The 21,705-nt window shown below is 42.3% G+C and overlaps 1 protein-coding gene across 3 annotated transcripts in view; it reads left to right on the plus strand.

Moving 5' to 3' along the window:
- Positions 1-6,606: 6,606 nt before the first annotated feature.
- DAB1 (DAB adaptor protein 1) overlaps positions 6,607-21,705 on the plus strand; it is a 1,247,092-nt gene continuing 1,231,993 nt past the window's right edge. For all 3 annotated transcript variants that reach the window (XM_065521819.2, XM_065521824.2, XM_074005785.1), the window contains exon 1: positions 6,607-6,867. The gene's annotated coding sequence lies outside the window, so the exon portion shown is untranslated. The remainder of the gene's footprint in view (positions 6,868-21,705) is intronic.

The raw sequence follows: 21,705 nt of genomic DNA on the forward strand, positions 1-21,705 counted from the left end.
CGGCAACAGTACAAATTTAAAATCCAAATAAGCAAGTCTTCATCTTCCCTGGCACCAACTAAGCACCACACTCAAAGCCTGGAATCCTGCAAGAAGATCAAGATCAAGTGTAAGGGGCCCAGGTCCTGTCACTCGATAGAAGCTGAATCACATTCCTAGCTCCAGATGCACGTAACCTTTTGGGGCCTTACATCATAAACCATAACGTCATGGGGTCATTTCAATTCTCTGAGGTTTAGTTGCCCCAACTGTACAATTACACAGCTACTGTCTGTTTTGTAGAGTTGTTTAAAGAATCAACTAGAAACTAGGGGTTGCTCTAAGTGGAATATGTTTTACAGAAGTATTTTATTTGTGCAGCAATCTGTTTAATTGAATTTTAGTGACCTTAATGGGGAGGTGCAACCTAAAGTTTATTTCCTTCCTATCCCCAACACACACCATAAATGACAGGTCCTCCCTTAGCACATGCTGTGCCCTCATGCAAATTAGGAGAGTAGCCCTTTTGACCAATTGCAGCCTCAGGTGTGGGGCTTAGCAAGCTAAAGTGCTTTTCAGGAAAAAAAAAATAAAATAATAAGGTGTTAATACCTGCATGCAGTCATAGTCCCACACCCTGACGCATGGTTTGGAGAGCAGGCTGGATTTTAGGGCATCCTCATGTCTTCATCTGGGGACCTTTGTATGATGCATAGGCTGCAAGGTCATCTGTAGAAGCCCTGTACAAATCAACTCACTCTCTCCTAGTTGTCAACTGCTTCACTCCTTCAGCTTACTAATGTGGCCTTTAAAGTTTTTGAGTTTGCAACTTGGTTGAAGATTTTGAATTGTCAGAATATATGATATCACACACTGAACACAGTGCCTTTGACACACAGTAGGCTCTGGATAATTATACTCTTGGAGAAGAAGGAAGGGTTAAGTGGAACAACCCATGTAACAATGCCCAGTGCATAATTCAGTGAATGCTTATTGCATGAATGAATGAGCTCACAGGCTAGTTGTGAAAACAAGACATAAATCCCCTTGTGAAATGTTTAATAACAATAAAAATTTCAAATTATAGTTCAATACAACAACTCAAGAGATGGCGCAAGTCAGCATATGAGTGTTAAATTAATTGCCCGACCATAATATTTATAGGAGTTCAGAAAGGTGGGAGAGACCAATTTGTGGACTTGGAATCAGAAATCCTGTATGGGTTCTTGATCATGCACTTATACATCATGTTCATTCATTTGTCAAATGTTTTCCAAGCCTATATTAGTGCCAGCCAGTCTGGAGACTTTTGAGGATACAGAGATGTACAATAAAAAGCCCATGACTGCAAAGATCTCCCAGACTAGTGGGGATGGACAGACAAACACACAATATAAACATGGTGCTAAAATAATACTGTGAGAACTTTGGGGAGGTTTCAATGAGCTAATGCACACAGTAGGTATATCATAAATTGCAGCATTGTATGGATGCTTCTGATTATCATCTGAACACATTTCTGAATAAATCTCCACAGTTTAACATCTGCTAATTCCCTAAAGCACCCACCATTTCTTTTCCACCTTTCATCCCTCTGTATCTCTCCTTCTTCTTTTCTTAATTCTGCCAGAAGCCTGTAAAGGCACTGCACTGGCTGGCTGCTGGGCCTTGGAAAATGGGTAGATGGCACACAAGACTGGAGACAGAAGCTCATAGTTGCAAGGGCGGGCACACACCGGCTTCAGTACTCTGCAGAGCTGCCATGGTGCCTTTTCTGGAGGATCCATCTTCACTGCAATCCCTCTAATCACCCTGGCAACCGTGTACCCATAGACTATGGCAACAATGCCAATGATAGTGAAGAGTGTTCTCTTAAACTTGCACTGGAGAGGGAGAAAACACGCCTTGTCTGAGAGGTAGCACACGGCTCTTGGTCCCCTCTCTCCCTCTCAGAAGGGCTGAGCCTGAAGGGATACCCTCATTTCACAGACCCCAGAGCTGAACTCCATGGCCACAGGCCCTGCAGAAAATGCAGTAGAAAGAGCGCAGGCAGTGGGGCCAAGAAGTGTCAGAATCGAATCCTGACTTTGGTACCTTGAAATAGGGGAGCTTAGGCACATTAGTTTGATTTCTTCAGGTCTCAGTTTCCCTATTTGCAAAACAGACATAATAATTCTTACCTCACAGGCTTATTATGAAAATTAAATGAAAGTGGAAGAGGCATTTAACAAGCACTATTTGAGTTTTGACTCTGTCACCACAGTGGATGCCTGTTAATTTTGTCTCCCCAGTACTCCTTCCTTTTATCTGGTAAAAGGACTTTCCTGCCTTTGGGGGACCACATCTCCTCCACTCCATGAAGTTTGGCCACAAGATTCATTCTGTGTCAGACTTGGTCAGTTGTAGTCCCTCTAGCAGAGATTAGGCACATGACAATCCAGGACAAGCCGAACATTTTATTTTTTGTATAAATTTGAGACTGGGAGAGAGAATATTTCTTTCCTGAGATGATATAAGCCTACAGCTCTTGGTGGCCATGACCCTTCCTGCTTTTTATAGGAAGAAAGCTTTCTGAAATGGGGCGGGGGGGGGGGGCGGGTGGAGAAGGAGAGAGAGAGAGAGAGAGAGAGAGAGAGAGAGAGAGAGAGAGAATGAACAAGCAAGCAATAGAGTTCACAGACATGATGACATCATCGATGGAAACAAGCTGGCTTCACTCTGGACTGCCAAGTGACAAACGCCTCTGTCTTTGCCTTAATAAATTCCCTTTGCCTTAGGCTGGTGATCTCGACCTCTCTCAAAGGAGGTGGGTGGGGTAGGGGGCAGCACTGGAGTAGGAAATGACTGTATTTCTACAAACAGCAAGAGAGAAAAGCAACAAGGTTTCTGAAAAACAACTCTGGCTATGCCTGTAATTAAAAATCACATCATTTTGTCCTTCACATTCCCGTTGTCTTTATACTAATAGACATTTTAAAAGGGACTGAATCAATATCTTATTGCATGTTTCCCCTTGAGTGTGGATCTGAAGTGAACGTGGTGAATGTGTGCAGGGTGGTCCTGCCTCTTCTGTGGTTTGTAAGTTCCTCTAGGGCTTGGGATTTGTTGTCTCCATATTTTTTCTCCAGCCACTAACTATAATATTCATACTTTTATCCTTGTAGGGTGCTTTGCAAATTATTTTCATCTGCATTATCTCATTTGATTCTCAGGGTATCTGCGAAGGGCGGGGATGACTATTCTTGCCTGTCCAATCGAAAAACAGAAGCACAGGTCCTAGTATCATGGCCCTGAAAGAGAAAGACATCTGCAGAGCTTGTGCAGTGATCACCCAGGTAATGTATGGTACAGAGCATAGAAGGGTCCCTAGATTTGGAGCCAGAAGGCTCAGGATTGAATCTTAACTCTTACTAGCTAGCTGTCTGTCTTTGAGCAAGTCAGTCAGTCTCTCTGGTTCTCACTTTTACCGTCTTTCAGTTGGGGAAATAGGGATGATAATTTCCCTTCAAGGATTCTTGTGAATATCACAGGAAATAATCTAAAATAAAGGGCTCTCTAAACTGTCAAGGGCAGCCCAACTATTTGAGGCTGATTTTTATCAGTGGTGATGTATTGGGTCCAGCTAATAGTACAAGCTCACAATAACTGACTGTGCACACCTCTTCTTAATTCCACATTCACTGACACTTTTTTGGTACCTTGAAATCAGCCAAGGTGAGGATATTTACACTCAGGAAATTGGCAAATGCCATGACTCAGGGCTTTATTGTTAATCAGGCTTGTTAACAACAATCAGAGTCAGTTGTTAACCAGTTGCCTATGGTGGTGGGGGTGGCTAGAGAGAAAATGATACTAATATTTAAGGATATAGACAGATAACTGAGCAAATCCTTAGAGCATTTCCTTTAGTCTTCACAGCTCCTAGGGCAGATAGTGATTCAATTTTTTAGATGAGGTCATTAAAACTTCGAGAGGTTCATAACTTGCTTAGAAACACACAATAAATGACAGGAGATTCGAAGTAGGATCTCACACTCTCTCTGATTCCCATGCAGCAACCCAAAGGCACATCAATTAGCAACTGTTCTCTCCCTGATTTCCAACCAAGCAGTAGTGAGCAAGTTTCTATGACCACTTAACATTTAAGATCCCTATCTGGACTTCAATGTACTAGTTTTGGAGTTGGAGAAACTAGCTTGGAGAAACATGGAGAGAAGTGCAGTACATTGAGTTGGGCGCAAGGGAATGAATTGACTGTCTTGGAGATCTACAGTTCTGGGTCTCAATTGGATAAGTGCTTTGGGGCCCTGAGAATTAGGCAACACCATTAAGGTTGGGGTCATTTGAAGCACCTGGGCATAGAGAAGGAGAAAGTCAAGAGCACCTGGGTCCAAGTTCCAGCTCTGCTACTTCACCTGTCTGGGGTTTAGCTTTCTCATCTGTCAAAGGGGGGCAATATCAAATCATGCCTATTTTATCTCATTGAGTTTCCGTGGTAGCAGTGGGGAGCATGATCCTGGAGGCCTCTGGAATCTGTTACACTATACTGATATCAGAAATTATCACGTGTCTCAGCTGAGAACCTTTCCTCCTGTTGCTAAGAGAGAAAGGACTGTCTGTTTTCCTTTCTTGCCATCTCTGGCTCTACACATCCCCCAACAGCTCTGTTTTCCTTTCTATTTTTATACCTTGAGTGGTTTATATGATGATGTCCTGCATGCTTCAAACTAGATGAGGGTGGCAGACAGAAAAAAATCGAAAGGACCTAAACAAAATGAAAATCGTTCCTGCTCGAAATGTTTCCTGCTTGAGAAAAAGACAGATGTGTTCAGGGGCTGGCATTACAAATGCAAGCATCCCAGATGCTGAGAGAAGCTCTTCGTGGATTCAACAAACAGGCAACCCCTGCCTGATCCTGGACAGGACAGAAGGGTTGTAGGAGCACTCCAGAGGCTCCTTGAAAACCTGAAAGTAGAGAAATGTTGAACATGAAATTAATGGTCATTTAGCCCCTTAGGTGCTTTCCTTGTCACATTTCATCCTCACAATAATTTTATGAGAATATATATGTTATTATTTATATTTTCCAGTTAAGGAAAAGGATACTCAGAGAGTGGTAGGAGAAACTCATACCCAGGCTTCCAGGGTAGCTGTGCAGTGGCCTTTTTCCTAGTGGAACTACAGGCAGAGGGGAAGTTGTTGTGGTTGTGGAGGTCAGGGACTTGAAAGGGACTTTTATTCAGCACTGTGGGACACTCTGATTGGATCCTCTCCTTCCACTCATGCCCCCTTCAGTACATTCTCTGCACAGCAGCTGGAGTGAGCTTTTACAAATAAAAATCACACTGTCTCCAATCCTGTAACTGTGACATCTCTATTTAACCCCCAAAACTCCAAACTTGGCATCAAATCAATTTCCCTTACTGATCTTTCCCCATAAGACCAGCTTCCCTCTGCACCTAATCTCATGTCACCAACTCATCACTCTTGCTACATTCTAGCCACACTTCCTTCCTCCTGCTATTCAAACACATTCAACCTGTTCCTTCTTCAGGGCCTTGGCACTTGTTCTCACTATTTCTAATGACTGGTTCCTTATCATACAGACCTCAGATCAGTGGTCATGTGCTTAGAGGGCTGTTTCCCAAACGCCCAGCCTGATGTCCTACCCCAGTCATTTTCTATCACATGTCGTCATCTACTTAAATTTTGGTCAATAGTGATAATTACTATCCAATAGCTTCTTGCTGATTTACTTGTTTATTTTCCGCCTTACTAGAGAGCAGGTTACAAGAGAATAAAAATTACTTGTCTGTGTTCTTTTGAATGTTCTGCCCGTCTCCATAAAGTAGAGGTTGGCTCATAGTAAGCACACAAAAATATTTATTGATGAGTGAATTGTTACTGATATATAATTACCTCAAGAAGGGCAGACCTGCGTCAGATGAAGGAAGAAAAACTCATGTTTTGCTATCACTTACCATGTGTCAAGCTCTGTGCTTGTCTCATGTGATTATCACAATTCTATGAGACATATGGTTCCCATTTTGTAGATGAAGAAATGGAAGCTCAATCATTTGGTCGTTTGATAAGACCACACAGATACAACCGAAACCCTGGTCTGTCTGCTTCAGTGCCCACACACTTGATTGTGGGGTGTGCATAACATGTCTCAGGGGTTTATGTACCTGCAGGAGAGTGTGTGTCTGCTGCTGCAAAATCTTGCACCTGTGAACACCGCAAGAAGGAGGAGGCTGTGTAAAAGCACATGCAGGCCAAGACCCTAGAGGCAGCTCAGAGAGGGCTCTCCCTAGTAAATCACTTTTGCTTAACCCGAAGCCCATACTTCCCAGGGGAGCAGACACTGAGCACCGCAAACGGTGAAGACTGCAGAATGGCTGCAAGTTGTAGACCTCACTGTGACCGTAGCAGAGAAGGGAGTCTGCGAGTGGGTGCTGAGGTCCTTCCCACTCAGAGCTCACATTCAGGCCAGGTCGGTCAGGCCGCGCCACCTCTTCGGGCAACAGCATTCCGCGCTAGGTAGCGAAATGCTGAGGGGCTCCCCTATTCGGGGGAATGCGGTAGTGATGTATAAGGTATGAAAGATGTGGCCTGCAGAGAGCCGGCACTATCTCTACTGCTGCTGCTGCTGCTTCTGCTGTTGCTGCCGCTGCCTCTGCTGCCACCACCACTACTGCTGCCAGCGGAGCTGCTGGGAGTGAGCATCCCCTCTCCGGGATACCCAGCTCCGCGGCATCTCCCGCGCGCCCTGGCCCCACACGGACCTGCCAGCCCCAGGGAACAAAAGCGGAGCCCGCTCGTCCTCTACTGCAGCCGGAGGATGAGTCGAGAGGGCTGAGCGGAGAGTGTGGTCCTCGGCGGCTGGAGGTAGGAAAAGATGTTGCGCCCGCCGCGGCGTGGGAGGCTCGAGGTGGGCGCGCCGGGGTAGGGGCGGCCGCGGGGGCCCATCCGTCCAGTGGGCGCTGCCCGCACCCGGCGAGGTGGTGGTCTGCAACGCTGCGCCCGCACTGCCCACTGTGGGTTGGGCGCCGCGGTCTCGCGGCCGCGAGAGAGCCTCCTGGGTGGGAACTGGAGGCAGCAGGGGAAAAGTCTGGAGCCAGAAGCCAGGCAACGGCTGCCGCGGCGGCTGCGGAGGGCTGCCCGCGGCGCTTGGCGGCGCGCGTCTCACCGCGCAGAGTGGGCAGGCGGCGGCTGCAGTGTGCGCAAAGTTTTGGGTGGCGCGCAAAGGCGCAGGCGAGGGCTGCCGCACCGAGCCGGCCAAGTTGTGGCCGGAGCGCCAGGGCGACCCTCGGGCTTCCCCCACCACGCGGAATCGCCCGAGCCAAGCGGCTCTTGCTCCCTGACACCCCAGCTGAGGCCGAGTTGACGCGCAGCCATTTAACCCTTTCTGTTCCGAGGAAACAACTTCATCCGCGTCGACGACTGGACTCGGGCTAGCTGGGTAGCCTTGAGGTTCCCGGCAGGTTCAGTCCTTCTGTGATCTTGCGCATTTCCTCGCTCAGTCCGCGTTTTCATTTCTTTTTTGTCCACTTCTGTATCTAGAAACCAGGCAAGCTGGCCAGGGGTCTTACCCAAAGTCTGTAATTTTAACCCTCGCGCCATCTGGACGCATGCTTTCTTTCTGCCCTCTCAGCTTGGCTCTTTGATGCTGCTTTGAAAAATAAGATGATTAATCAATTAGGTTAGTGGCCAATTAGGCATAACCTTGTAGGAAAATAATTATGCCCGGCTCTCTGGGCTTTCACTGATGATGAGGTGGGAATCCAGCCCAGGTGGAGGGGCTGTTCCGAAAAGATAGGGCTGATCAGGGAATTTCTGAGAATTTAAGATTAAAAAGATCCAACTATGTGGTGGTGGCTGAGGTTGTGGGGGTGCAGTAGGAGTTTGTGTGTGTGTGTACCAATTTTTGCCGATAAAATTAACCCTTGGCAGCACAGTATGGGTGGACTTTGCAGGCAGCCTGTTTCGAACAGCTCAGAAAAGGTGTGTCCCCTTGCTTTCCAAGCCCCCTCCTCTCCTCTCTTTCAGAGGGGCTCTTGCCTGTAAATCGCCTTGCTGTGTTTTTGCTTCCGCTTTGGGAGGCTGAGTTCCAATGAATGCATTTTAGTTTCGTGTCCGAGGAATCGCGTCGTTGCAGACCGAGGTTCCTTACTGTGCCTTCCGAGGATGCACATTTCCCGTGATCATGTTAAATACAGCGGTTATTAAATGGGTGCAAAAGAAAGACAATCTGTTTCCAGGCCTGGGAAGTTCTGCTGCAGAGCGGGGCTTCCTTTTGCTTTTGGAATGACTGGTGGGGTTTGGCACTGCAGTATTACAATACAGCCATATTAAAAAGGTCTTCAGAGCTTGGAGCCCTCTACCACTGCAGCCCCATCTTCCACACACTTCCCTGCCCAAATCCTTCGTGCAGGGAACATGTAGTGAATTTCGTACCTGCACCATGTGCATTTGAACCTCTTTCTGTCTCTATTTTAAGCTGCTTCTATCTCTTTATACATTCGGATGCTAGATAGTAGATTTCTGTTAAGATTCTGTTCAAAATCTAGAGGTGTTCCCAGGGCAGAGGGATTTTTGCAACAGGTCCTAGGTCTGGGTTTTCTAATAATAGATCTCCCTGGCATTTAGTGACATGGGGCCCCAGTCTCTCCACCAGTGACCTGACAAGGGTTGGACCAAGGGATCTCTGAAATCCCCTGCAGTGCTGACATTAGCTGGTTCTGAATTTTATGGCTTTTTCTTTTTCTCAGCTGAGCGGAAGGAGTAGCTGGAGCAGTACACGCAATGTGACAGCAACAGTGCCACCTCGCTCCTAGTGGAAAGGAATGGGGGCTGGCCAGGGCTTATTGGCAAATAGGGATTTCCCAGCTGGAAGACTGCCTGGTGATACTGGTGTGCAGGGACAACTGGGAGCCACAGGATTCACCCGCCTCCCTCAAAATGAATGGCCACCATTCAGCACTCTCTCTTTGACAAGATTTTTCTTTTCTTGAATCTGGACTCAGCTAGTTGCCTTACAGTGACCACATTTGTGGATCAGATTCTTGTGCAAGCAAAAGCCTTGCTCCTTTTTAAAAATGGAATCTTTTGTACATACCGGGAAGGGATGCAGAGTGAGAATAGAGGGAGAGAAGAAAGAAGAGAGGGGAAGAGGCAAAGGAAGGAGTGAGTGGGGGGCAGAGCTAAGAGATATAGAGAGACAGAGATAGCTTAAGTCTTCAAATGCAACCAGACAGTGGGAAAGAGGAAGCAGAGACAGAGAACTAGGTTGGGGGTTGGGGGTTGGGGAGGTTGGTGGTGAGGAGAAGAAGGGAGAGATGCAGGAAGGGAAAGAAAAGCAGCGAGGGAAATACTAGCCCTAAGAGGGAGCGATTAGAGCCCACATGAAGCAAGACCAGTCTTACCATCTAGCTTAGAAAAAATGTAAAGGAAAATCTCAAACTGCACAGGACACATTCCAGGTAGACTTGCAGCCTGGAACTTAGCTTTGACATAATAAGGCAATTATTTATGAAATACACATTGTACCACAGAAAGTCATGAACTCGTTTTCTCCATTCATCCATGACTGGAGACTCCAGTTGCTGGTGTGGTGTTGGTGCTGGGAGGGGAGCTGTTTGCCTAGCAGACGTGCTTTGTATAACCTGGAGAGTGTGCTCTTGCTTGGATCAAGTTGGGTACTCCATTTGGACAGACTGGGTTTCTCAACAACTTTGGAGGAGGTGTTTTTTGTTGTTGTTGTTTTGAGACCTGTCTTCCATCGAATGGACAACTTTTACAATCATGTATCATTTATTTATTTATTTAACCTGGGCGGGGGGGAATGAAAAATGAATAGTAAACACCCTTACATGCCACCCAGAACTAGCAGTGATGACAAAATGATTTCAATTAATTTTCTCCTCTCCAGCCTCCTTGCCCCTGTTCTGGCCCATCCTCAGAGCCTCCCAGCTCATCTCCTGGCCTTCAGTATGGGCCCTTCCACAGATGTGACACATCTTTCTAGAACATGGCTTTGATCATGTTACTCCCAGGTCAAAAACATAAAGTGCTCCCTATTGCCCAAGGCATACTGTTCAAATTCCTGACTCTGGACTTCAAGACCTTTCACTATCTAGCAGTCTTACTCCCTCCTCATGTTCTTGTGACACACAACACACACACATGCTCACACCATACACCCACACTACCCTCACACCCACACACCTACACATGCACATACACACACACCTTCTCACACAGAATCACACACACCCTCACATACATGCATACACATTACATTCACACCACTCACACACAGTTTCACACATTCATAAATACAAACAGCCCGCACATACACACAGCATCGCACACAGCCTTCTATACATATACACAGCATTAGACATGCCTTCACACACATATACACAGCATTATACTTACATCACTCACTACCATACTCACACATGCACACCTACCCACACACAACATCACATGCAGCCTCAAACACACTCATGTTTATGCACTTACACACTCATGCCACACATCTATGCACTTACATCTATGCACTTACACACTCATACCACACATGTGCTTTTCATACCTTTGCAGGTGCTACTTTCACTCCTTGTTTGGAGAATGCATTCCTATTCATTTGTCTTGTAGACTCTCCTCGTGCATTAGGATCCATCTTAAAAGTGACTTCCACTCAGAGGTTCCTTTCTCTCAGGAAGCTCATGCTCCCTCAGTACTCTTTAAATGCCCTTCTTGAAGTGCTGTGTTACAAGTCTCCACGCATTTATCTCTCCCATTAGAGTGAGATTTCCTTCAATGCAGGGACTTACTCATTCCCCTATTCAATCTCAGGATATAACACAGTCCTCTGCACGAAAGCATATGATTGATGTTTAATGACTACATTCATTTTAAGAGCTTCTAAAGGATGATTAACATCTTTGACACCTTCTAAATTTATTTATTTTCTCTTATTCCTTTTTTTGTTAACAATATTGATACAAACTTTTTTTCTTAGAAATTCAAACAATACAGAAGTGTGTAAAATAAAAAGTGACAACCCCTTCCCCCACCCCACCTAAATACCTTCTATGTTTAATACACATTATTAAACATTGGCATTGCTCCTTTACTTTACATAATATTTTCCTAACTAGATTATGTGCAGGAAACGTGCAATATATATTCATGTACATCATCTTTATACCTCATACAATACTGTATGTGCAGGACGTGCCCAAAAACTATGGAATAAATGAACAGAGACTTGTTCGGTTTATACTTAAATAACTAGGTAGTTGGGTTTACTTTTAAATAACTAGAACACGCATACTAGTTGGGTTTAAATTTTTAATTACATCAAAAATTGTTTCCTTAATCTTCACAACAGCCCAATGTGACTGGTGTTGTGATCTTTATTTTACAGATAAAGAAAGCTAGGCTCCAAGAGGTTACATTAAATGGTCAGGTCAGAAAGAAAAACATAGTAGTGTCTAGATGGATCCAAACCCAGATCTCCTTCATTTTGTTGCCTCTGTTTTTTCCACTCTACCCTATTAGTGGGTCTGTGAGCACCTAGTGGCAGGTCATCTAATTCAGCTTCATATGCCCAATATTTGTTCAGAGCTTAAGAATTGACGGAGCCCTTTAGTCCACATCTTCACAGTTGCCCTTCCAATTAGGTGTCCTTGTCCTTTTGCAGATGAAAAACAGAGGCACATGTGATAAGCTAATGTGACCTGGCCAAGTTCCCAGAGCCAGGAAGAAATGGAAGATGTTGAACTCAGGTCTGTGAGTCCAAGGCTCATTCTGTATCCTTAGATGTGAGAGTTGATCCCAGGAAGGAGCTGGCCACCTTCTGCTTTCACTTTAGTACAGTGACTGAATGGGGCAGATGGAAGCTGCTTCCTGGAGAGGGGTGGGTTTTGCTGACACTCATGTCTAGGGATGACAACACTGGCAGCGTCCATGTTTTCTGCGACAGTTTCATTAAGATATACCCTTTTCCCCAATACTGTTCTTCTGCATCTCTTGTTTGAATCAGAACCATGGACAGAGTATGTCTCTTGCTACTTCGGTAAGCAGTTGTAGACATAGTTCCTAGTTCTGTAGGTGTGCTGGAAAACCTGATGGCATGGTTAAAAACATTGGTGTTGGGATAATTTGTCAGTGAGGCAGTGGTTACTGGAGGCCTCCAGAGCTTGACTTTGATAGCATCTGCCTCTGGGTAAGTAGTGGAATTACAACTCTCATTTATTGAGGGCTCGCTGTATGCCAGACACTGGGTTGAGCACACTACCTGTATTTTCCTGTTTCATCCTTCTAATGATCCTAAGAATAGTGTGATAACTCTTAGTTTATTCTCACATGGAACATGCTTGGCACAGTAAAAATCAGTAAAATATTTGCTGAGTTTTTAATGAATAGAGAAGGAAACCAGGGAATAGAGACATTAAGTAACATGTCCTAGGCACAAGTTAGTGCATTGGATATAAACTCAAGTCTTTCTGACTCTAGAGACTGTACTCATTTTGAGTACTTGTGCTTATTCTAAATTGATAATCCTGACCAAGTGACATAATAGAGCTTGAACTTGCAAAAGCTTTTGTCCAACTCTTTTATTTAAGGGAGAGGGATATTTACTATGTGCAAGGTGTTGCTCTAAACACTTCAGATACATTAACTTGTTTCATATTCACATTCCATAAATAAGGAATATGAGGCACAGCTTAAAAGTAGAGCTAGGATTTGAGCATGAGTAGCCTGTGCCTTTTACTACCTGGTTATATAAGATTGTGGGACCTGTGTAAGATCCTGGAGTTCCTCAACAGTAGAACCATCATCACCATCACCACAGTCATCCTCATTGTCATTGCTGATGCTTTTGTATCTGCTGTTTTTACTGTCTACCTTGTACCTATGGGCACTTTTCGTATGTTATTCTATCAATTTTCAAAACAATCCCATATTTCCATGGAAGGGAACTGAGACTCAGTGATGTTAAATGAGTGCTGAGAGTCACAAGGCAAGTGAGAGAAGGACTGGGATTGGGACATTGTGTGTCTGGTCTCAACATCTGTTCTCATTTTCTTTCTTCAGACTCTTTTTTTCACTGATCCTTGTTGCTGCTCTTAAAATTCAGCAAAGCATGAAATGATGAAATTTTTCTTGTGTGTTTTCTTTTTTTCATGGTCAGTCCTATGCACAGAAGGATAATTGTCTAAAAAGACATAGTGTTTGCGTTTCAGGGGCCTGAATTTTTCTTCCATTCCACTATCAGGCATCAGAAGGGCTACCTGATGGTTCTGGGTATCTTTTTCAATTCCCTGGAAATGAGATAATATTACCTGCCTTGTTTTGTAATATGGTGATCAGAATAGTAAAGTTGTGATCCTTGTGATTTGAACCTGCACTTTGACAGTGAAAGGCACCTTGTGAAAGATAGAAGAGAATGTTTCTCAGATTGAAATAAACTGTCTTGGGCCACTGTGTAACACTAGCTGGTTTGGGCAAGGAGGTGATCATTACTTGGTGACATTTAGGCTCTTTCCTTGTTGGCAATAGTACAAGAATCCTATATAATTAATAGTTCTTCACTTGGGACTAAAGAAAACCCAGCCATATTGCAGAGGACAAGAGAAACAGTGAAATCAGACAACCCCTCAATTTATTTAGCAAAGCACACATGGCTCCCATCTCAAAGGGGCAGGCAGACTTACATCAGAATGAATACCAAATAAAGAATTCATTTGTATTCATAGGCTTTTAATAAATAAAAACATTTTTTTTTCTGAAACGAGCTCTGAGCCATAGGTGTTGAGGCTTTTTGTTTACTTAAAATGCAGAATACAGCCTCTTATTTAAAAATGACCATCTTTTTTTCTTTTTTGGAAGCTTGAGCTTAGATCTTTGGTGACATTTTTTCTCCAAGCAAATATTTACAGCCAAGTTGGAAAGTGACAGGAAGGAGGGTTTAAAATGAAAATGTTACCAAGCTGAAGTTTACATCTGAGTGCAACACATGGTGTCACCATGGACAAAGTCCTAGGAACTCAAAATATTTGTCAATTTGTAGAATTTGAAGAAACCAAGCTGTTTTCATTTGTTAAGGTTAACTCTAAAAATCACATTTTAGTGCGTCATAATGTGACCATTTCCACTTCCTATCTGCTTGGTTTGATTCTGGTCACACGACATCAGCCATTTACTTACTTTTTTTTTCTTTTTCTGCTTCTCCATATGAGGGTGAACTGTCTCAGGGTTAATTTCCCATGTTCATTTCTACTTCCATGCCTTTACTTATGCAGTTTTTCCTCCCTGGCACTTCCTCTGTCTTCAACTCTCCGCCAGATCCAATAGTCTCTTAAAGCTGAGGTCAGGTACTATGTCCCATATGAACTCTTCTTAGTTGACTTCACTCATAGTGACCAGCACTGACATTGGTTGTTTTTATCACTTTATCAACTTTTTCCAAATTGTATAAATAATACAAAATAATTGTAAAAAATGAAAAAGTATAAAATGATACAAGGGTTAGTAAAAACCACTTTAAATTCTAGTTGTTATCTACAATTTGGTGACCATTCTTTCACTTATCTCTTTAGATATATAACTACCAGCATCTGTAGATGGATATAATTTTATATACTCTGCCTTGTTATGGATATAATTGTACATATTCTGCTTTATTATATAGGTGGTTTACTTTTTATCCTGGATATCTACTTTTTAATACAGCTTTTTTGCTTGTTTACAAACTGGTCTAATAATCCAGATGCCTTCTGTATTTTCTAATTTCCTATAATCATTTGCAAATATGTACATTCACACACACACATACATAGGCAAGAATTTTTCTCATTGGTTTAAATATGATATCATATATACATTTTTTGCATTTGTCACTTAAAGCACTGCGGAAAACTATTCTCCCTGTCATCCAGCTCTCCTTGAGTCACAGGGTATAGATATGTTATGATTTTCAATGGTTGTATAGTTTTTGATGGAACGAGTGTACCATGGATTTTTCCATCATTTTCCTACTGATAGGCATTGATTTTTGTTCACTAATTTTTATAAATGATACTGAAATAAGCATCCTTGAACATTTATCATTTTTAATGGATGATTTAACTTTTATGGGTAGATTCCCAAAAGTAGTATTTCTGAGTTCGAGTGTATGCACTTTTCAGTGTTTTAATAGATGATGCCATATTGTTTTCTAAAGAGAATGTAATAATTCACATTTCCATTCGTGTATATGTGGTAACATCTTCCCCATATCCTTGCCAGCAACATGTATTATCATTCTCTTACTTTTGCTGATTTGATAGGTAAGAAATGATATCTCATCGCTATTTTACTTTGTATTTTCCTGATGTCTGCCAAGAAGGAGCATCTTTTCACATTTGTCATGAAAAGATTTGAATTTGCTTTTAACTGGACAGATAATTAATCATTTTGCCTATTTTTGTTTTAGATGATTCTTTATCTTATTTTATTCAGGCTTCTTTTAGATTATAGTCATTTTTTTTCTTTCATCTACATTGTGTATGATTTTCCTTCCCTAGAAGTTTGGTCTAGTGTTATAATGATCTCTTTATTTATGTGTGTTCAAAGTAGACCAGGAGTTACTTGACGGTAGTGATGTGTGTGATTCATCTCCAGGACATCATATCTAGGGCAAGGCTCAAAGGGGGTTAGGTAAAGAATAAATGGTGCTAACCCTGACCATCCAAATGTATTTCATTTAACAATGGATTGTAGGAAATGATTTGTGTGTGATATCCAAATGTATTTCATTTAACAATGTATTGTAGGAAATAATTTATGTATGTGGCATCACATGGACTAAAAGGTTTCAAATAAGCAAAGTTTCAAGATGACTAATGTTCTGAAATAATAATAGTAAGTGAATTACATACTTTTCTGTTTTTTAAGAGTATGACTCAAAATACTGTAAACATCAATTATCGTGCTGAACTATATCAAGAATACTCTTAAGGACTATTTAGATACGTGAGATTATTTGCCCCTATATGTATGAGTAGCTCCAGACATATGGATATATGGATTTTAAATTCTCATATATTTATGTGTGGATTTAAAATTCTCATATCTATTTTTTATACTTTTGTCATCTCTCCTCACTGTCAGATTGTGCTATCATGTCTTGGTAATATCAGTTTATCTGTCTTTAAAACTTATCCTGTATGTTGTCAAACTCTCGAACAGCAAAGGAAAAGAAAAGCGGTCCTCTTCTCTTTCTATTAATCTTTGTATTGCCTGTGGACTAATATACCAGGAACCATGTTTATTGGAAATGTGGATATGATAAGAGTCAGCAACCACCAAGTCTTGGCCTGGGTGCCATTCCTATGAATAAAGTGCATCAGCTTCCAGTGAAAATATAGCTTTGGTTGCTTAGGGGTCTTTTTAGTTTTCTTCCTTTGTTTACAACTATATTCTGGGAAAGTGAGGTTGCTGGATAAGTGAAATGGTTGCATGCCATCTCAATTAATTAGGATATAGGTCCTAATTAATTAACTACATGTAACCAAGATTTTAAATAAAGTGGCCTAAGAGTTCATTTACAGTGGTACAAATACGTTTCTCAGTCTCATAAAAGTCTGAGTGTTTAGGGAAGAAGCTCTAAGCTGTGAAGTTGTGTAAGGTCTAAATTTCTTCCAACTTCTTGCTCCTTCATCCCTAGGACGTTGCTTTCTATCTTCATGATCCATGATGGTGTGTCACCATATCCTTATTCTAACTGGATGGCAGAAAGGAAGAAAAGAAGTCAGGCAAAGGCCAGCCCATTTCTTTTAAGGGTATGATCAGAAGTTGCACCCATAATTTTATTTTATATCCTTATAGGCCAGAATCCAGTCAACTGGCCACTTCTAACAGAAGGGAGACTAAGGAATATTGTATTTATTCTGCATGGCCATGTGCCAGAATTGAGGTTCTATTTTTGGAATGTGGGAAGAATGGGTATTGGTGGACAGTATGGCAGTACCAGCCACACCTACTCTCATCATTCTGGTGTTCCCTGGGTTTGCTTGTAAGCTGGAGTACAAGGCAGCAGTCTCCTACATCTTTTGTACCGCCCCCCCACCACTGTTGTGTGGAGTGCAAAATAGTTACTCAGCAAAGACAACTATATATTTAATGTCTCTCTTCTTGTTTTAATGATGGGGAAATGTAGGGAAGAGAATTTAGCTTGATAATGACCTGAGACTCCGGGACTGGAAACCTTTGGGCTTCTTGGCTGATTTTTCTGTAACTTAGTTCATGTGCCACCTAGTCCTTTATTGCTCCACTCAGAGTTGGTTATTTTTATTTCTTATTTATTCCTCATTTTCAGCTCTGAGAGGTTCAGGTGTGGAGACCACATGCTTTGGAAACAGGTGTATTTGGACAACTCTGTGAGAGTCAAGGGGGAAAATCAACCCCCTGCAAATAATATAAGTGAGCTGAAGGTTTGAGATTATGACCTCTTGCAAAAAGGGTCCCCTGGTAATCAACAGATTGCATCTCCTAGCTGAAGTTTCTGCACTCCATGTTCTCCCATTGACTTTCTAATTAACACGAAAGCATCCTTTTCCTTACTTCAAACAGGCTCTGGAATTGGGTTTGCTGTAGCCAAACAGCTGATTCTGACTTGTTCTCTGTTTCCAGAGCACAGTGTGATCTTATTCTTTTTAGGAAGCAGGATTTCAAGGGATGAAATTTAAACATGCCCTTTCTTCCTCCAAGTTAAAAACCAAATAGGAGGTAAATATTGGAGTTTGATAAACATGAAAATGTGTATCTTATTTCTGTTAAAATTTGATTGGAGAATTTAGGTTGTGCAGCTATTGCAGGCTTCCTAGGTTGGTCTGAGCTGGATAGCTCCACGAAAGCAGTGAAGGAAGATCTTCTAAGGTTAGAAGCTCTGAATGACAGAAGAAAAGGAGCTGTTGTATCGTGTCAACTAGCTAGGTTCTTAGTTGCAGATGACATCATTTAAGCTGAAAGGGATTTATTAAGGGGTGTTGGGTAGCCTACAGCATTCCATGAGGGTCCTAGAAGCCAAGCTTGAATGTCAGGACAGATGGCCAGTCATATCATGGGATTGCTGGAGTGGACACAACATTGTTACTAGGGACAACTGGAAGGATTTTTATCTGAACTGCCCCAGAAGTTACTCTCTATGCATATAGTATATACCTTCTATCTTTTAACATGCCCTTCTAAGCCTCATGTAAGTATATCTGTTTAGTGTCCCCCAAATTTTATATAGTCACTTCTGTTTCCCATGCAGAAATATAAGAAAGCACAAAAATGGGGCTAGAATGATGCTGAGAGACCCTATGTCATGTCTGCTATAGCCATACAAATTTGCTCTCTTCCTGATTTCACCTAAAAGATAAACGAATCCCATTTCTTTGAAGAGAGAGGCTGCAAGTACCTCTGCCCTGCTTTTCCTCTCTGGGCACTGGAGCCGAAGTAGGCTGTTAAGCTCCCATTGAACATCACACATTTATTTAAAAACTGTCAGGGGCCACAATGGCAAACAGGATATCCCACACTTCTTAACATGGCAGAAAAGCCCCTCTTTGGCTCCTACCCAATTTTTTCCCTCTCATTCCTTTCTAGTATTCTTTCTGTTTACTATCTGGTCCTCTCCTCTGGGCTCCATCTAGGACACTGGTGCACTACACCTCATGCCTGGAGGCCGAGATTCTTCGGCAGAAAGATGCAGTATTTTTTGTTTCTTTTTTTTTTTCCTTTTTTTTTTCTCCAAGGAATCAATATTTCAATATGTTGAGCTGTGTGTCCAATGCTATAAAGTTAAAATATTAAATAGCATATTTATGGCGTTGTCTTGAAGAGTGTGGTTGTAGAAATATTTCTTCTTTTGTTTTTCTTTTTTTTTGTTTGTTTGTTTGTTACTGCCACTTCTTTTTAGGAGCAAATCTCTCCATGGGTGTATGGTATTTCTTGACTCTTGGAACAGTTGCTATCCCCAAGACTTGCCATGTTGTTCTGCCCTCAGATGGAATTAGGTGAATGCGTGTAGCTGCTTTTTCACTCGTGGTCCTCTCCCCATCCCTTGCTCTTACCCCAGAGTTCTGTGTATTTGCATCCAGAGGCATGGAAACATTCCTTGCATTTAAGAGACAGATTTATTCCGCATGGAGAGTGGGTGAGTTCATTGCCACACTCTTTTCTCCCAGGGACCCAGGAGACTAGGACTTTGTGCGTTTGCTGCCCTCCTCCCCTTTATTTTTTAAATGCATTAAAAACTGTGCTAGTCTCCTTTGCATGGACTTCAAACTGCATGAATGCAATAAATCTCATTTTAGATTAAAAAAAAAATTACCTGGAAGTCACTTGAATATGCCCTTGCTGTCCCATGTCGCTACTCTCTGTACCTGCTGTCCCTTATCCCCCAACTATGAGCAAAATGCCCTTCGTGCCTTGTGTCATTTGACACATTCACCATTCATGATGGAAACATTGTTTCCTCTGGGAAGCATTCTTTGTTACTTCCTAGACTGGGTGAGGTGACTTCCCTGGATGTAGCTAAAGCACCCAGCAACCACTTCTGTTAACTTAGCATGTAACGTTGAGACCCTTGGTTTATCCTACTGCTTGTGTAACTGTGAGCTTCCTGAGAGCATGGTTTATATCTTTGTATCCCAATAGCTAGCACAATTCCAGGTACTTACTGTTGGTGCAAATGAATAAAATAATGAATTACAGGGTACCGCCCAAGGACATGGACTTTGAAGTTAGAACTTGACTTTGCCACCACATAGTTGTATAGCTTCAGAGAAGTTAAACATAATAGTTCTGTGAAGGCTAAATATAATGAAATAATGCATGTGAAGTGCTTGCCAAAGAACACATAGTAAACAACAAGAGTTGGCTATTATTTTGATTATGATAAGATTATCATGATTACTTCACGTGCTCAATATATGGTAATGATCACCAGTCTACTTTCTGGACTAACATGTGAAGTGGTCATCTATGACATTTCTGTTTGCTATAGAACCACACCAAAATATGTTGAAGCCACCAGTGGCTGCGGAAGAGGAATGAAAATAGATAGAAATGTACAGAAGTCACTATCAGGCAAAATCTGTGATGGAGCATTTCAGTGACAGTGTGAGAGAATGCCTGTTGACACCGGGTTTCAGTAATGGTACTGTCACCAGGATTTTACGAACAATTCTGCCTCCTTTACATACTGTTTTCTTTCCTTTAGAATTTTTTTTTTCACTTAAAAAAAGAAAAAGAAAAAATGACACCGAGGTGATACTGAGAACTGTGTCAAAATGACCCCGAGGTGATACTGAAAACAGTGTCAAAACTTCAGTGAAGGTCAAACATTTGCCAAGGGATTGCCTGGAAGCACACATCCTGCTGTGTTCTCTCTGTGCCTGTGCAATGTTAACACAGTAGGAACTTCAAGTTGATGTCGAAAACCAGCTTGGAATATGGCAAATGTCTTCTTCGTGCCAACCTCCCAGCATAGTGTCTTACATAGAGTACGTGCATTTTCATCTATGTACGTGCAAAATACCTTCTTTTTCCTCTCTTTTCCCTGTGGGTCCATACTTATTTCACTACATTCAATTCAGCAAACATTTATTGAACCCCTACTGTGTGCAAGGAACTCTACCGATTCTCTCCTCCTGTGCCTGTTTCTCCTCCTGCATTAACATTACTGCTTTATTAGAAGGAAAAGCTTGTGTTAAAGGCAACATGGGAATAGCTGGCATCTACGGGAACAGCATAAGCATTTTTTATTCTGATTTTGTAGAAATATTTATTGTTATTGGGGTCCATATTGAAGTATAGTGGGAAGAGGGAGTATCAGGACCAAGGACCTAGTCCCAATCTGATGTATGATCTTGCGCATGTTGTTTAACTTCTCTGGGTTTTGGTTTCCAGCAGTTATCAAGAATCTTTCAGCCCCAATATATTATGATTCAAAAAACTGCAAAAGCAACATAAAGTTTGGATTTGCTGTGTTAATGTGAAAAGCCTAGCGGATTTGGCATTAGGAGCTTGGTTTGAACTACAGCATTGATATTTGGCCTGTGTGGTGTTCGGTTTGAGCTTCAGCCTCCCAGGGCCCTTCTCTATAGAACTGGGACACGGCCTCTTGCTTTTCCTGCTGCATCAAGTTGTTGTGAAGCTTCAAAGAGACCATGCATGTGAAAATGAATTATGAGTAACAAAGGACTATTTACGCACACATATAATCTCTTATTTCTGTAAATAATCACCTTGATTTCAATATGTTATCCCAATGAGCACTTTTGCATTTGGCCTTCTGGATTGTTTGAAGGAAACACTGCCTTTCAGTTTTTGTTTTTGGTTTTGTTTTTGTTTTTTTGCCCTGACGCAGTCACAGAGTATCTTAAGTAAGTGGGTGCTGTATCCCCTACGTGTCTTTCCGATCGACACTCGTCTTGGGTCCTAGAGCCTGACTGCATGCATAATGTTTTATTGGTTGGCCTGAAAGGAGACCATTTGTTCCCTGCTAAATGAGCTGTTACTGTGTGCCTATGTCCCTCAGCACCTGGGGCTGTATGCATGGGAGAATCCAACCGTGGATCTCAGAAACCTTTTTGAAAGTTTATTGGAAGAAGGGAGAATACATTTCTCTGCAGATTATTCCCTCCCTCCTTGGCCTTGGCTCGTTAGTCAGAGCAGCAC

Source organism: Macaca fascicularis, chromosome 1 (assembly GCF_037993035.2).
Source record: "Macaca fascicularis isolate 582-1 chromosome 1, T2T-MFA8v1.1".
Lineage (NCBI taxonomy): Eukaryota > Metazoa > Chordata > Mammalia > Primates > Cercopithecidae > Macaca > Macaca fascicularis.